This window comes from Pan paniscus, chromosome Y, assembly GCF_029289425.2.
Source record: "Pan paniscus chromosome Y, NHGRI_mPanPan1-v2.0_pri, whole genome shotgun sequence".
Lineage (NCBI taxonomy): Eukaryota > Metazoa > Chordata > Mammalia > Primates > Hominidae > Pan > Pan paniscus.
In genome coordinates this window covers 8,397,686-8,403,393 of record NC_073273.2, presented here as the reverse complement: position 1 = coordinate 8,403,393, position 5,708 = coordinate 8,397,686, and the positions used below count along the sequence as shown (strand labels likewise).

The 5,708-nt window shown below is 34.6% G+C and overlaps 1 pseudogene; it reads right to left on the bottom strand.

Annotated features, from left to right (window-relative positions):
- Positions 1-4,031: 4,031 nt before the first annotated feature.
- Positions 4,032-4,512, bottom strand: LOC129395682 (testis-specific XK-related protein, Y-linked-like; annotated as a pseudogene).
- Between the last annotated feature and the right edge of the window lie 1,196 nt (positions 4,513-5,708).

The following is a 5,708-nucleotide window of genomic DNA, read 5'->3' as shown; positions in this document are numbered from 1 at the left end:
TGTAGTCAGTCCAGGTCTCACTACTGCACTCCAGGCTGGGTGGCAGAACAGTTTCCTAAAAAAAGAAAATGAAAAAAAAAAAAAAAAAGAAAGAAAAAGGGAAGGGAAAAGGGAAAGGAAAAAGGGAAAGAGAAAGAGGTATTCTGTGTAGTTAGATTAGTGGTCTAATGAATAGACATCTACGAGATAAAATGAAACCAAAGGCACTGACAATTAAATAGAGAAATCAGAGGAAAGTTGAGTCATGTAATCAAAAGCAAAATAGTATTTCAGGAATGAGGGTGTGAATCAGTTTTACAGATACACATGACGGTTTGAGTAATATGCAACAGATAAGTGAAATATGGTATTTAGTGAGAAGTATAAGATATGATTCTAAAAAACAGGGTAAATGCCTGAAGAAAGGAGGGTTAAGAGAAATAAAATTAAACCTTGTCAGGGCCAACTCTTTCCATGAGTCTTGCTATCACAGAAAATAAATACATGAGTTGACAGTGGCATATCTAAGGCTAAGACAAGCAGCATGTAGATCTGGTAAAGAAAATGATCAAGCCGGATGTAGTGTCTCATACCTGTAATTCCAGCATTTTGGGAGGCTGAGAGGGTAGATCACTTGAGGTCAGTTCAAGACCAGCCTTGGCAAAATGGTGAAACCCTGTCACAATTAAAAATTCTAAAATTGGCCAAGCATGGTTGTGCATGCCTGTAATATCGGATACTCAGCAAGCTGAGGCAGGAGAATCACCTGAATCCGGGAGGCCCAGGTTGCAGTGAGCCGAAATTGTGATGGAGACTCTGTCTGAAAAAAATTAAACTAAAATATAATAAAAAGAAAAGATCCTGCAGGTAGAGCGAAGAAGTAATGGTACAAGGAGACAATAAATAACAAGTAAATCAGTGTTTTAAGAAGCTGTGAAATCCAAAGCAAAGGTGAAGAGGGTCATAGCTAGGGGCAGAAAAAAATATTCGCAAATCTACACGAGCTTTATTTTTGGTGGTGATTTCTCATAAGAAAGAAACAGAAAAGAAAGTGTGACAAGAAAGTTGTCACCATTGCTTTGGTAGAAAAAAAAGGAGAAAAAAGAAGAACAAAATAATGTAAATTATATACTATTAAGCTTTAATGTTCTTCATCCATTCCCATGGTGTTTGTTTCCCCAAGAAATAACAGAAGCCAAATAGTCAAAATAGAAGAAAACATTTGCATATATTACTGTCTATATATATTAAGCCAAGTTTACTTTAATTTTAATTCATTTAAAAAAATTTTATTTTAAATTAACAATTGTAAATATTTATGGGATGCAAAGTGATTTTATAATGCATGTATATATTGCAAAAGAATTAAATTGGGCTAGTTACCCTATCCATCACCTCACATACTTATCATTTCTCTCTTGTGGTAAGAATTCATAAATTCTGCTTTTTAAACAATCTGTTTTTTTGATATAGTTTTGCTCTTGTTCCCCAGATTTGAGTGCAGTGGTGCAACCTCAGCTCATTTCAACTGCCACCTCCTGAGTTGAAGTTATTCTTTTGCCTCAGCCACTCGAGTAGCTGGGATGACATGCACATGCCACCAAACCTGGCTAATTTTTATATTTTCAGTAGAGACAGTGTTTCATCACTTTGGCCAGGCTGGTCTCAAACTCCTGACCACTAGTGATCCTCCCACCATGTCTACCCAAAGTGCTGGGATTTCAGACTTGGGCCACCATGCCTGCCCTTTTTTTTTTTTAATTAAGCAATTTTGAAGTTGGCATTCATTAACTGTGGTCACCATTCTGTGCAACGGATCACCAGAACTTCTTCCTATCTCACTGAAATTTGTTACCCTTTGATGAACACATCCCATTTCTCTATCCACTGCCATCTCCACCCCACACTCCAATCTCTGACTACATTTTGTGTATTTGTATAAAGAGTCAGGGCCTTGTTGCATTGCCCAGGCTGGAGTACATTGACACAGCTATGGCTCACTGTGGCCTCAAACTTCTGACCTCAAGTGATCCAACCACCTCATCCTCCCAACGTGCTGAAGTTACAGGCATGAGCCACCACAGCTGGCATATTCACAGTTTGAATGAGTTCAACTTTTTTAGATTTTACATATAATTGTGATCATTCTTTACTAGTCTTTCTGTGCCTCTCTTAGTACACTGAGCATAGTATCTTCCAATTCCATTCATTTGGTCACAAATGTATAATAAAACTTCCTCCTTTTTTAAGGCTGTATAGTATATCTCATTGTGTATATGTGCCACACTTTTTCTGTTGATCTGTTGATGAGCACTTGGGTTGTTACCATATCTTGGCTATTATGAATAACGCTGAGATGAATATAGGACTGCAGATATCTTTCTGACATGCTAATTTTATATCCCTTGAGTACACATTCTGAAGTAGAGTAGTTGGATCATGTGTTAATTCTATTTTTAATTTAATTTTATTTTTGAAACCTCAACGCTATGGCCCCAAAAGCACAGAATACAAAAGCACAACAAAAAACAATTGAATCACGTTATATCAAACTAAAATGTTTCTGCACAGCAAAGGGAAAAGGAAAACAAATAGTAGAGTGAAGAGACAACCCAAACACTTGCAGAAAATATGTGCAAACCATATATATGATAAAGGGTGAATAATAAATACATACAAGGAACTCAAGCAATTTAACAACAACAACAACAACAACAAAACTAAGCCTATTAAATATGGTCAAAGACCTAAATTTATATTTCACTAAAGAAGACATATAACTAGCCAACAACTCTATATTTAATATTGATTGATTGTTTGATGGATTGATGGATGGATTGATTTCATTTCGATTCTCACTCTGTCATCCAGCCTGGAGTGCAGTGGTGTGATCTTAGCTCGCTGAGTCTTCTACCCACTGGTTTCCAGCAATTCTGCCTCAGCCTCCCTAGTAGCTGGGATTAAAAATGTACGCTACTTTGCCCAGCTAATTTCTGAACAACTGTATACTTAAAGATGCTCAACACCACCAATCATCAGGGAAATGCAAATTAAAATCAACAATGAGCTCTCCTCTTACACATGTTGGAATGCCTATTATTATCAAGATGAAAGATGACAAGTGTTTTTGAGAATGTAGAGCACAGATAATTCTTGTGCACTATTGGTAGGAATGTAAATTTGTATTTTAAATTATTAACCTGAGTATTTCCTCTTAATAGAACAGGTTTTGTCCTTTAAGATGTAATAATATGAGTTGCTTTCTGTTAGTCAAGGTTTAATGAGAAAGACTTTCGATATCTTAAATTAGTATAAGTAGGATTGTACTCAAAAGACTTCTGTTTCAGGCTCTTCTTAAGTACAGAATGAAATCTGCGGTAAGTACTCTTTCTGAAAAGAAAATGTTCTCTGATAATATATGCGCTAGATTACAAACACTTGTTAAATTAAAAACATAGGTACCAAAAATATACTAGGTGAAAAATTCATTATGGTTATTTTTTCTGCTCAGTTTTTGGACAGAGATGGATTTTTTATTTTGTTTTGTTTAATAAGTTGTACAATTATATTTAAGAAAACAAAAATTACTTATGCATAGTCACAGGAGAAAGATCAATCTTATTGGAAGCTACTTCCAAGGTTTTGCTGTTTATAATTTTTATGAGTATCTTTGTAATGTCATATTCAGCCTCTTTACTCTTTGTTCTGTGAAAGTATATATGGATAGTTTATGGATATTGCATACGTTTTTTATTGAAAATATCAAACCCTTCTCCATGAGTGATATTAATTCCTCAGCTGCTTATTTTTATTCTTTTAATTGAGTTTTCTCCAGATGTTCACACAATATCACAGTGCTTCTGAATGATTTTCAGTATGTCCTCACAAAAATTTGCTTGACCACCTTGGGTGCAAATACTGACAGAAGAGGAGCATAAAGCCAATGGCTAATAGTTAGGTTATGATGATCTACATGGCAATTAATGAGTCACAAGACTTCAGTGAAATTTTCCCTCCAAAGAACATAAATATCAATATTATTATCACATTTTCTAAAAACTAGAAGCTGTAGTGTAGGATTCTATGGCCCACCTCAGTCTCTTGTCAATTACTTCCTCATTTGAGAGCTGCAGTTTCAGTGCTGACCAGCCGGAGAAGTTGATAGCAGCATACAGTAGCATGATTAAGGTAAGCATCCGTATGTACCCACCATGCTGGAATTATTTTCTGTGTTGTTATGAAGATGAGCTCCACTTTTCCAAAACTCCAGCCATGGTGCCAACAATAATACAAAATATATGATTAATAGTAATGGTAGGCTCCTCTGTTTCAGAGATGCAGGAAAAAATTCCAGAGTCACTACACGTGAGATAATCACCAAGGAACACTGTATCATGACAGATGAATTTTATCGCTTGTAGCTTAATGTCAGCAAAGTCGTTGCTGGTATGGATGGCCAGTGTATTGCAGTGAATGGCCGCATACACAAGTGGTAAGAGGAAACATGTCATCAGCAATGCTACTAAAGATAAACAAGAAAATGTTAGAGAATAATTTTCATTAGTAATGACCACTTTCTCTTTTAAAGTTTCCATGTTAAGGTATATTCCTCCCAACCCGCATCCTTCAGAAAATAATTTACTTAAAAAAAGAAAAAAATTGTTAATTTTACATTATCAGGGATTTAGTAAATATATGCATGCAAAACCTATATTACACATGGGAAAAACAAATAATAAGTAATTACATACATACCCATGTTTGTAAATGTATATACACATCCCCCCAATAAAAAAAAATAACTGGAACACATGCAATTGGATAGAGACATTCATATCTGATACTATAAGGTGTGAAAGCACATAGAAAGAAGTCTCAATTAAGAAAAAGCAAAATTACCTGATTAGATTTTGAAAAGGTAGTTACCTTTTCATAGAAAGCTAGAGTGTAAAGAGGAAATTACAATGCAAAGTGGAGGCAAATATAATGTAAACTGTGTTTTAGACTATGGTGATAAAGGGAAATAGAAATAAGCTGTGCAGTTAAAGTAAATCCTGAAAGTGGAGCTGACAGATTTTTCTGAGTGACAAAATACAAGGTATCAGAGAAGCAGAAAAATTAAACATTTTAGAAATTAGGTGGTATGAGTGTGCATGTTTTTGTTTGTGTGTATTCATGTAATTTTATCAGAAAGTTTTTAATAAGCAAATTAATTTAATTTTGACATTGTTCTCCCAATAATTAGACTAATATGCAAAAGGAACAAAGTCAAAATTATGAAGTAGTTGAATAATCAGTTTAAACAATTTTGTACTACCTTCAGTTGAAAGAGTAAAATTTCATTTCCCATAAACAGGTGGGTTAAAAAATACACTCTTCATACACAATGAAATGAAGCCAGAAAACAAAAAGAGGCCATATAGTCATTACTCATCTAAAGTAATTATTCATTTTCTAACACCATTTAGAAAATGAATATCAAGAGTTCATTTATTCCTTCAGGAATACCCAGAGAGAAACTAAAGCAATAACATGCTTAATTGCATTTATCAGAAATAAGACTGAATAAAAATAAATGACCTAAAAATTAAATTTTAGAAAGTAAATTTTAGCTGGGTGTAGTAACTCATACCCTTAATCCTAGCACTTTAGGAAGCTGAGGTGAGTAGATCACTTGAGCCCAACAAAAGCAAAACCCAAAAAATATTAGCCAGGCATAGCTGCACATG